A 12846-nucleotide genomic window follows, 5' to 3' on the forward strand; every position below is an offset into this window, starting at 1 on the left:
TTGGGGGAGGTTGTTTTTAAAGCTTTCCACTGCTCCGGGTACCTTCTGTACTGACTGCTACATGTAAAGCTAGGTTATGTCACCCTGACATGGCGTGCGGTGACTAGTATTTTATTCTACACATCATCTGGATTTCACTAAGTCCAGTAAGCATTGGTTGTAACTTCACAATTAAAAACATAATACTCAATCCTTTACTGAACCTAAAGTAGATGTATCTGTGTTTGTAGGGGAGCCACAGTGAGGTCAATGGGGATAAGCAAGGACACAAGATTTTGCTTATGCAAAACTTCAGTAATAAAAACTGGCTTCTGTTTCTAGAGTACATGAAATACAGGTCATATAAAGAACATTTCAATTGTACTTCTGTGCCCCTACTAATTTAGGCTGCTGCTAATAAACAATTGTATCATTTTCTAGACCTGAGGAGATCTATTCAAGGAGACAAAAAAGCATGTCAGAATCTAGGAACATTCCATGGAGTTCAGTATGGCTTATCAATTTATAATGTTAAAATAAACAAAACACTATATACTTATGTTATATAGTATATACTTTATACTGCATATAAATAACACCTATATACATGTGCCCGCATGTATGCTTATATGTGCATTTGTATAGTAACTATATAGGAAATTAATTATGAATTTTATCATAAATATTGTTATTGTAATTTATTTTATATCTTATGAGAAACTAAAAGGTTTTAGTCACTGGCCTTTTAAATCACAGATTTGAATCACAGTTTTCAAGACTTTTTAAATTTTAACTCTTTTTTTCAGAATAAAAAAAATAAATCAGAAACAGCAAATTGTAGATTGTGATCTAAATCATAACACGAAAGAGCTATTTTCAGTATCCATGATGTAAGTGGTTACTAATATATCCATGCAGCTGGGGGCAAGGATATGAAAAAGGGGATTAAACAAACTACATTTCTAGGACACTAACTTGGTCATGATTCATAGTCATAACAGCAATTATTTTCTGATCTCAACAGGCTAAGGAAGGAGGGAGTGCCATTTCTTCAGTTTTGGTGGTTGAGGATAGCAGTAAACCGTCTGAAAGTTACTATGCCACTTACAGTCTTTTGTGTACCCTAAACTACTTTTCGTGAGTAAAGGTAAATTGTAACAATGCCACATAAAGATACTTTTTTGTGATTTTATCAGTGGTTAACATCTCCTCCCACATTCTTTCACAGATCAGATACTCCATAGCATCTTCACTCTAGTATTTTGGCAAAAAAAATCAGAGCAACTGCTGAGTTGATTGAGAGCTCTCTCACCAGGTAGTAACCTTCATCTAGTGACATCCTGAAACTGGATAAGGATTACAAAAATCTGTTTAAGTTTTCCTCATGAAAGAACTTATAACTATCTTACCTACTATATCAAATTTTGGAATCAGCATCAGCCACTGATAGAACAGATACATTTCACTACAGTATGGGAGCAGATGTAAGAGTCAAACTGGGCCAATATAGAAGAGAATAAACAGCAGGTATTTTTCTTTGAAAACTCTGTTTATTTCCACAGGGGGTAGGGGGAGAAGGGGAGGGAAACAACACAACCCTCTTCTTTTAAGAAATTGTTTTCTAATAGTAAGACTTTAAGGATCACATTGCAAATCCCAGTTAATAGTTTGTGTGTTTTCCAGAACATGTGCACTGTCTGAAACAATATATGCTAAATGTCGATGTTTTTTATTTCCCTCAGTACTTCAGGTCTAGTGTCTAATAATAAAGTGCATAAAAAACACATGAGTTGGAAGAGAAATAATCATATTCTTTCACAATCAATGATCTTCGTAGTCTGTGACAAGGGTTTTTTTGACTGTCTGCATGGGCAGATTTTGAAATATATCATCAGGAATTAAGAAATGCTCTCTTTTTGTTGATTTGGGATTTTTCCCCAAAGAGAAGATATATGTGGTTCTAATAAATAAAGCCATTTTGAATGGAACAAATCCTGTTGTTTTTATTCTTATAACGTATGATATATGTGTAACTGGTTCACCAGAATACATGAGTATTTGTTCTTATTTGTTATATACTGGTGAAAATGCCTTTGGTGAAAATTTACCTTCGGGAGTATATAACCCATGCACACATGCACAAGGTTGTATGGGACCTAAAGTATAGATTAGAAATGAACAGGGAGATTGCAACAAAAGTTTTTCTATGTTAAAATGCTTTGCCTGTGTACACGAAGTGTACCATCACACAGGTGAAATGTATTAATTTGTGAAACCAAGGTGAATGGTTTATGTACCTGAGCCATGAGTTTGTAAGGCTGATTACTTTGACACTCATAGAGAAAAAGTTAGAATTAAGATGAATCTCCATTATTGTAAACTGCTTATGGTAAAGTCCTGCAGTGTCTTATTCTGTTGTTAATCAAATAAAATGCTGCCAGCTGATGGCCACAGTGTGATTTTGACCTGGATCATCCCTTTATGAATATCAAATACAAAAATTTATTTTGTGTGATTTGAATCTAGTTCTTTGAGAGTTCAGATTAAAATGTTTATTATGAATGAATGTTTTAATATGTTGCAAATCTTTCTATGAAGTTTTGTTAGAAGGGAGAAAAAAATTTTATATATTTATCATAACATTGATTCTTTGATGTAGAATTGATTCTTCAGGCTCTGAAACTCCATTATAGTTATAAAAGAAAGTATCTATTTTTAAACACTGTTTAATGAGTGAGTACAAGGTTTTTTAGCTAACTTCTAAAGTACGATTGTTTTGATCTTTTAGCTATAGTCCTTTGGAAATGACAGCTTGCAAAGAAACACAAGAAAGCATTCAGATTGAAAACCTACTGAGAAATATTAAGGAATAAGAGTTATTCTTTGGCTTCAGGAGACATACCATACCACTTTATGTTAAGACACAGAACCCAACCCTGTGTCCTGATTACTCTATTGTAAAGCCAGACTGAGTTCCCTGTGGTCAAAATAGTAAACCTATACCCATATCACTTTAGATGAAACTAGATTTGTTTGACTTTTTCTGTGAATCCTATCACATTCTAAAGGGAAAGTGAAAAGCTTTGTACTCCTATTAAATACTACGTCAAGGAGTTAATAAACAAGGACATAAAAACTAGAAGTCATCAACTCATAATTCAGCAAAGACCACTGAAAAGTGATTTTTCCCTCTTGAGTGATAGTCGTGACATTTGAGAATTGGTCCAGCAGCTAAATCAAGGAAATTCATCTTCATTTTCCCTTAATTACCTTGAAACCTTATGCAGTATCATATGCAATTTAATTGGCAGAAGAACCTTCTGGACAACTGTTTGAACCTCTTGCTTCTTCCCTTGCCCTTGTGGGCAAAGGATTACTCACAGGAAAATTCTCACTTGTTTCAATGAAACTAGTCATGATTTAGTGTTATACAATGGAAGTAAGGCATTTTCAGTCTGGTCGTTTGCCATGAAATATTAATACATATGAAAAGCATTGATTGGCATTTATATGCTTTTGGAAGTCTGGCCTTTTTAAGTAGGGCTTCTTGTTCATCAAAGCAAAACAGTGGTGCTTGCAGTTCAAAGACTTTACTCATCAAGAGCTCTGGCAGTCAGTGAGAACTGTAGGTTACGGGAAACAAAAACCAAGAAATCCATGGTCACAATGTCTAAATGACATTTGGATGAAATCACCTGTATGAATAAGTCTTAAATGCTGTATATGCCTCAAACACTCTTCACAGTTTTATGATGATGAGATTTATCTTCTGGGGTGTCCTACTACACTCATTTGTCATATATGACTGATATTATTACAATTTCTACATGACTAAGGCTATGAAAAACCACTGCTTTCTTTTAACTTTACAACATGCAGGTGTTTGGGATTTTTTTCCTTTTTTTTATGTCTTATGGAAATTAGAGATAAAAGAGAAGGTTGGAGGAAAAAAGAAAGCAAGAAAATGCTTTTTGAGAAATAAACAACTGCAAGTGGCAAAATAACAACTGTTAAACCACAAACTAAGTAACTATTACTTTCTGTCATCCTTATATATGCTCAGTATTGCCTTATTCATTTCGGATTCACTGAATATAAGCATGGAGTGTAGGGCTATTTGGCATGACTATGAACAGCAGAAATTTTTACTTAAGAGGTATTAAAAAAGATCAACCATAAGCTTATATCCTGACTTTAATTTATTTACCATAATATTTATTTAATAATTAAAAACTGAGAAGACTTTCATACTTGCTATTAATGTAATTTACATTTACAATTTTATATGACAAAATATTAAAAAACTTTGCATCCACAAATAGTATATATATTTCAAACTCGAAGCTGCCATTCCATAAATTATGCCTCAAATAGGTTAAAGATGCAAAGTCTTGCAACTATGTCTGATTCTTTCATTGAACACTTTAAGAATTGAATTAGTCAAAATATGTGTGTATTGGAGTGCTTGGTTACTCTTACAGCAGTTTTCCTTTACTCTTTTTATCTTTAGTTTGTCTCAGGAATAACTTTTTTTAGAGATCTTGATTCACTTTCACTTCTCAAACTGTTTTTCTCGTACTTGTTTCTTGTTTTCTGTTATCTTTTTTGGTTTTGAATGAACGAACCTTTGAATGTTACAAATGACACAGTAAAGTGACAAGATTACCATCTGGATTTTTAATCCTCTTTTAGGGAAGGGTTGCAGAGGAATTCCTTGACAGTTTGAAAAACTTCGGTCTTTTATATTGAAAACCATTAATCAAACTACTTATTTCTTCCAGCCATCTCTACAACTGATTTTTGCTACTTTGAGCCTCATGAGGAAGACTGGTTTTGTTTTCTTAGAAGCATGGCTATTCACAGTTTAATTCATATATTGGTAATCAAAATTCCCAGGAAAGAATTCTGAATATGTTATCTTCCTTTCTATCTTTTACTCAAGTTCAGCAAATATTGTTACATAACAATGCATTAAATAATTACCAAAGTTCACATTCAGAGGTGATCACTGATCAAGACTCCTCTAAATGTGTCAGCAATACTCTAACGGGCCTTATACATCCAATGTATATCCTTATACACAAAGGGGAATGAAGGAGCAAATCTAACGGTTAAGACACCTGCTAGCTTCTTTCAGGAAAAGTTCTTCCGTGATCTAAAATTCATAAGCATAGTGAGCTAGAACAAGCAACGTGGGGAGTTTAAAAAGAATCCAGCTAAAGCGTCACTTGCAATTTCTTGTCTTGCTTATCCAAAGATCTTGACTAAGAACCTGATCTCTGAAGTGATGTTTCTGTGTTGCGTAATGGTTGCATTAATCATGAATTAGGGATTGAACATGATAGCAAACTCTGAAAATGTGAATGAAGTCACAATTGATCACTTTTCTTAAAGAGATGCCACAAATAATGAAATAGAAGCAGATTTTTTTTTCCAGAAAAATATTTTTTCACTAAGAAAATTTCTCTAGAGTAGAAAAGACTACTTAGAATTTGTGTTGGGAAAAAGAAATGAAAACAGATAAATTTTAAGATTTTTTTTTCAGTGTTTTAGAACAAAGTACTGAACTTCGAATTCACATTTCAAATAATGTTTTGGTTAGAAGCTTATTGGCATTTAATTAAAAAAATAGATAAATATGCAGGAAAAGAAACTTGCTGGAATTTAAAGCAAGCTGTGTTCTTTTCCCCATTTTTTCATTCAACTGCTAAAAAATCCCCACTTCAGGTAAAGCCAAAGGGTTAATCAGACAGAGTATACTTTTAGGTTGTTATTAATTTTTGCCTGCCCATATTGTCTACATTGTGTTTCCTCACATTCATTGTGTATCTTAGTCTCTCTGGGATACTGTGAAGTCAACATTGCTAACACTGCCTCCAATATATTGACAATACTAACAAAAAACTTTCTGTTCAACAGGATATTTTCTTAGGGTTATATCTTGGATGAGAAGTGGATTATTTCATTTTCTCAGTAAAAGGAGAAGGTTGAGACAGTTGCTATTTTTAACTTATTTGTTAGGAACTAACAGAAAGATGCACTGTCCATAGAGAAAGTTTGGAAGAAAAAATGCAAACTTGTCTTTAGGAATTGTTCTAAATCTTTCACTGTATTCATAATACAGAAGTCATTTATCTATTTGAAATTAAACTGGTGGGGATATCAAGATAAATATTTGACCACTTCTTCTAAGTCAAAAATGAGGAGAGTTTAAAATATTCAAAACATTAAAATTGTTCTTAGAGTACAGGTAGTGCATTATATCACAAATGTATGTTTTTGTTCTCTATGGGATATCATCTGTGGCATTATTGCCTGCCATATTTTAAGGCCTATTTTTCATGTGATGATGGTGCTGCTTTTTTACTCACAATATTCTCAGCTGAATCTTAATGTGATTTTTCTCAATGTACTTTTTGAGCACAAGGGTCAAATTAGATTTTCAGGCGTCAGCATTATGTATTTTGAGTAATCCTATTGATGTAAAAGTTACCACAAATTTAGACGGACCTCTGGACCTCACTGGAGGTAAAATATGACCAAGTATAGATGTTCTGTAAAATAAGAGGATATACACAGCCAAGTACTGGACACTTGGCTCTCAGTACTGAATAATTATTCCTGCAGCATGAAAACTGATATGGAACAGTTTTAGATGACAAAAGTTTATTATTTTGTCCCTAATTTAAGATTTCATGTCTTGCAACTGACCAAAGTCAAGGAATTCTACATTTTTATACCAGGGTAATAATTCAGACTTCCTTGATAGATTTAATGTTGCTTTGCCTAATAATTGCAGATAATACTTAAATAATACATTTATGTCTCTGTGTATGCATACACATCTATGACTGTCTGTGTGTGGATGAGAGAGTGAGTTTATGTGAGTGTGTATGTAAGCCTGATGGCTAAGATCCAAAATGGAAGCAAACCCCCATCGTTTCCCTATTACCTTTCAGAAATCCAGAGAAGGCAGCAATCCAGACTTTTCTGGATTGTGCTTTGTTATTTTCTGATGGAACTAGAGGGAGATAAATGGAGAGAAAAAAATGGGCATGGATTTAAAAAAATATGTTTTTCTTGCATTTGCTGTTAGGCTGGAGGGCTATTTCTGTTTAAAAGGTAGAAGATTGTAATCGAACAAAAGTCTTGGCCAACTTTCTACAAGTTCATGGGATGTTTAGGAACATTAAACTTTGGCAATAGCTTCCAGCATGGGGATATGAAGGGTGGAATTTGTAAAAAGAAAACTTAGGAATATGCTTATGGTTTTCCCAACAATGTATGAGACAGCAAGAGCTGGTTTAGCATTTTCTGTGGGTTTCCTGCATTTAGTTCTAATCCTTAAACACAATAATAAGCAGGGCTAGCCAATCTGCTGCCATTTACTAGAGCACAGAGGAATGAGGAGCAGCGTGAGCTGAAGTTGTAGGATTGCACAGCTGGCAGGAGCAAAGAAAGGCATGAGGTGCAGCTTGTAGAAGATGTATGCAATGTGTCTAAGGGTAGTGGGGGACAGTGTGAGGTGTAGAGTAAGATCTAGCTAACAGGGACAAGGCTAACTAACCAGGAATAGCTGGTGACACAAAGCCTGGCACTGGGGAACGGCTGTGTCATGCAGCACGGCATGTGCAAGTGGCTACTGGGACGTGGTATGACTCGCAGGAGCTGCTAGCAGGGTCAGCCATTACCTACAGGTGCAGCTCAGGGGAACAACATGTGACTGTTAGCAGAAATGGCTAATGAAAAATGGTAAATTGATGGATCAGATCAACTTAAACTGAGCTACACACTGCCTAGTGGAACCTCTGATTGAGAGTTACTGCAGAAGAGAGACCCGATGTTGTACCAAGGTGCAAACTACTTTGCCTAAGAATTTCCTTTTCAGAGAAAAAGATCATATATTCTTATTCTAATACTTTAAGAATGGGTTACTGTTCCCTCATTGATCTAACACCCTAGAATTTTCTTTTATGTCTTTAATACAAATGTAATTTGTTAGCCATTTGGTTCATAATTATGAACAGGGTAAATTATCTCATTGAACAGCAGAAAGTTGAGTACAAGGTTTGCGGCTTCTGGCCAGCATTTTCTTTTGTTATTTAATGACTCCCTTAAATGTGGTCATGCTGCTGCCAGTGAAATCGCATAACAAGGGTTACAAGTATAATATATATTTATATTATGTAATTTACACATATACACACACATTTATATACACTTACACATTTTTTATTTTTATCATTCTACTTTTTACTGCATATTAAATATACACTTCATTGTTAATTATCTTATGGAGTATTATCCGTGGTCTCTGGTATGTCCAGTCATTTACAGGTCGTCTGTCTGTTTCTGCTCGTTACTGTAAAGCAATAATCCTTTGGACTGAGTTTGAAAATCAATAGTTTTGGCAGACTGTTTATTATATATTCCACATCACTTGCACATCTGAAAGCAATTCCATACAAGTTGCATTCTTTTCCATTTTAAAGACCTTTGCTAGGACTTCAGGTATACGTTAATATATTTTTCCTGCCATGATAACACTTTCATATTCTTGTTTTTTATATTCAAATTAGACATATATTGGGACCTAGTTAGAAGATAATTATGTAAAGTTGTCAGAAAAGCACTTTCTAAAACAAGGGGGGCTTTGGGGGTTTGTTTTGTTAAGTTTTCCAAAGAAGCACGTTGGTCTTTGCATTTGCCTTCAAAGCATATGACAGAGTAGACCAAAATTTTCCTTCTTCAGAAAGTCTCTGCTCAGTGATCATCAAGGAAATATCTTTCCAATCAACAGGAGTCCAAATACATTCACGAGGCTGATCAAAATTCCCTGGGGATTGGTGAGCAGTGCTAGTACTTTTAGCTTTGAAATGAGAGTTTTCTACTTTTGTGCTGAAGCTTTTCATGAAACGTAAAAAGTATTTTGCTGTTTGTGGACATGAACAATAGGTGTTGGTCAATAGTTTCCTCCAGGATAGGTATCTGTAACATTGATCAAGCAGCCTTTCAGCTCAAGGAAGTTTCTGATTCCTTGAATAATTTCTAAGAGTTTCTCAAATAAAAGGAAAGGTTATTTTTTGCTATTGAAATTAGATAAAAATAAGGATTATTTACTACCTTAAATTCATTCTTTGTCCTGAGCATAACTTTAGTCTATGAAATCCCATTTCTGCATATACTGCATTATGCTCTGACACTCAGGTTTATACTGTAGTCCTTTCAATTTCTTGTGTTGAGATTGTAGATTTCACTTTTCTGACACGTGTCATAATTATTTGCATAAAAATATTGTGGTTCAGCCTCTGAACATAAGCTTCAACTCCTCTACCCATTAATATAACTTGAACTCTTCCATATTTCCAGAAATAGCAATTTTACTGTTTTGATTTTTTGTCTTTGTAACTGTGAAACTTCATTGCTTCTTCATTTTCCTTGAGCATTTTGGTTTACAATTGATTTGCTATTGCCAGTTTTCTTTATTTTTCCTCATATGCTGCAGATTATACTTGTATTTTCCAACCTGTATTTCAGATTAAGAGAAAGGATACATATCACAGCTTATCAAAACAGCTTATATACTCTCAACAGATTTTTCAGTACTGACTGCCCGTACAATATGTTAGTTGATGGTCTAAATTGACAGAGCATATGCCCCCTCTCTCGTATTGTCCAGATGCTTGATATTGATTCACTTGTTAACAAGAGTCATGCATCTCCAGTGCTGACTGGTTAATACAAATGAAAGGAGGATTAAATTACAAAAAAAACCCCAAAAAACCCCAAAAACACCCCCCCCCTTATTTTGCAGTATTATGCAGAAAACCCGTTTTCATTTAATTTTTTAACACTCATAAGTGTAAGCAACAAAGTTTGAAATAATGTGTTAGCAGGCTGTGTTAGACTGTCAAATAGATGCTGACAGTGCCTGAAAAGTGTTCCTATCATTTGAGAATTCTATAGAGCAATTTTGTTACATATAGTTCCCATAAGAAGTAAAATGTCAGAGCCTGTTAGATACTCTCAGCCACTGACTAGCCAGCCCTATACCAGTAAGGACATCACCCAATAAAACATGGAGAGAGAAAGCAGCCACTTAAATGCAGAGAAGAAGAGAACAGAGGAGCCACACTGAAAATCTCAGTAAAAGGTTTTAGTGCTTGCTGCTTACATTAATTATAAATGTGTGAAGATCATGAAGACCTTATTCTCCTTTCAGTACAATACAAAATGTTTAATTTAACTTAATAAGTGGTACAACCCTCAGACAATTTTAAAAATAACAATGCCTAACATTTATAATTTTCATTGTGACAATGGTACCTCTTTAAAACAACATCTCTGAAATGTCTAGGGATGCTGTCTCTGATACAGATATTTTCAATAAATCATCTGAGCATACACATACTATTATTATGTGTCATAATGTGTAAGGCTCTACAAAACTTCCTACCCAAAACACTATTATTATGTATTATTACTGTATCATCATAAATCACCAAGCCAACTGAAAATGGATGTCATGGGCATAAGGTGATAAATTTTAAAATCTGGTCCCAGAGTAAACTATTTATGTTTACCTCAGTAATATATTAAGTTCAAAATTACTACATTAATCCTCCAAACTCATTTTTTTTTACTGAATATGTTTCTTCATTTATAGTCTATTACAATTTTACAATGTCAAACTGATCCAAAATCCCAGAGATAATGTTATCTTATTATAGTTTATATTTTATTATACTTTTCGTCTCCCTCCTTCCCCACCTTCTTCCATCCTTTGGTTCTTTATAAATAAAATTTGTGTGGCATATGCCCTATTATCTATCATTTTGTGGCAGTAAAGTATTCACATTCAAGTGGGTATGTTCTGCAGATGACTAGTGTATGCGCTACAGTTCTTCACTCTTTGCCTGCTTTTCTTGTTTCTAAGTTTCTGTACTTGAGGTCTTAGTACATTTTAAAGAAAAATATTTGTGTCTTTTTCTTCCTTCCTTCCTTCCTTCCTTCCTTCCTTCCTTCCTTTCTTTCTTTCCTTTCTTTCTTTCTTTCTTTCTTTCTTTCTTCTGATGAACAAAGGTGGAGGTTTACAGTGCCTAATTGTGAGCGCATCCTCAGGAAGGTAGTCTTTTAGGCTCTGTATATAAATAACAGAGGTAAAGACCCTCTCTGTTGAGGACAGACTAGAGCAAGACATCAAGTGCCTTGAATTACTGTCTAGGGGAGCCTGTACCAAAATACAAGGATAAACAATAATTAGCTTTCATAAAGAAAACTCTGAGAAATGGTTTGACGTAACTAGAAGTGGGTAAACTAGAGGTAGTTAACTAGATGATTCAGGACTTTTCTGAAAAAATGATTGCATAGAGAAAATAAAGATGAACAAGAAGGAAGAAACTAGCCTTTTAACTTAGACGTCTAATGTTGAGAGACTCAAAATTGCTAGGGGTTAACTCTACTGCCTCTTACTGAGAAAATCAGGAAAAATAACAATCCATTCTCTCTGTTATTCTACATGAAAATGGCAGAAACCTTATGTTGCTAAAAGATAAAGAAAAATGGAGTGAGATGCAAGAAAAAAATCTTTGCTGGTGACACTGTAAAGCTTCAATACTATTTAGAGCATTTAGCGCTCATTGTGAAATATGGCAACTCATTGACATTTTCGCAAGTGTTGTTTTTCTGTCATTGTTTTTGCTTTTTTTCTCTCCAGTCTCCACAAAATGAGAAACTTCCTTGTGTCCTTAAAAAATCTGAAGTGGTAACTTGCATAACAATTCAGTCAGTTTTAAGTAAATAGGAAATTGCAGCACTAGTGTGTTGATAAGACCACTTGGGACAGAAATGTCAGTGTCTAATACTAAGTGTTAAATTTCTTTTAAAATAATTCAAATTAATTTTAACACATAATAATTAACAGATTTATTTATACATTCTCAGAGGACTTCTTCTGTACTTGGGGATTAAGAATTGCAAATCAACAGGGGAAAGAAAGCATAAAGTTCAAATAGTCACAATTCTTAGAGTCGTATTTGTTATATGAGCACAGACTGTCACCCTCTGTGTTGTTTGTGCAATAAGGAAAAGGATGTGGGCAAGGACATGCCTGATGAGGAGAATAGATTTCTGTTACAACACTCCTCACTTGGCACTGCTGTAAATTACAGGATCTGGAGAGCTGCTCCTACTCACTGCAAGGTTTGCAGCTGTGAACACAGACAATACAGAGTAAAGAAGTTTTATGCTGTGGGTTGGGCTTTTTATTCCTTCTCTCACATTTTGTGTTCTGGCAGTGTAGATAAGCCCTCATTAGGGATTAGGGTGCCATTTACCTAGGCATTGTACACGCTCAAAGGAAATATATTCCTTTTCCCAAAGAGTTAATTTAAACATTGGCAACCTTTAAGCTACGTTTGTTCATGCCTCAACCAGGCTTGCAAATGTATACTTTATTCACATCTGATACTGCTGGGAAGCTAGTTCTGTTGTGTATATTTGGGATATAGGTGGCTAGTCATTGTGCAGCTATTTACTGCTTCCATTTACCTATATTTACTGCCATTATTTACAAAGGTGTTCAATCTTACTATCATAATTTTTTTCAAGTTTACCACATAATTCCATTTATGAGCCAATTCTTCTTTCTGTAAAAGTCTTTCCTGTTTTCCAACATTCATAATATAACTAAATTCTTAATTTTATTTAATCATTCATTTGTTATTCACTTCCAGATATTAGTTACTTATGTTATGTAGCTGGTCAACTAATTTCTCCCTTTTCTATTCCAATCTGAAGGCACACTATTATTATTTTTAAAGTACAGGAAGCAAGGAAAAATAATGAATAAGAAATTAAATATATTAA

The sequence above is a fragment of the Gymnogyps californianus genome, chromosome 1, assembly GCF_018139145.2.
Source record: "Gymnogyps californianus isolate 813 chromosome 1, ASM1813914v2, whole genome shotgun sequence".
NCBI lineage: Eukaryota > Metazoa > Chordata > Aves > Accipitriformes > Cathartidae > Gymnogyps > Gymnogyps californianus.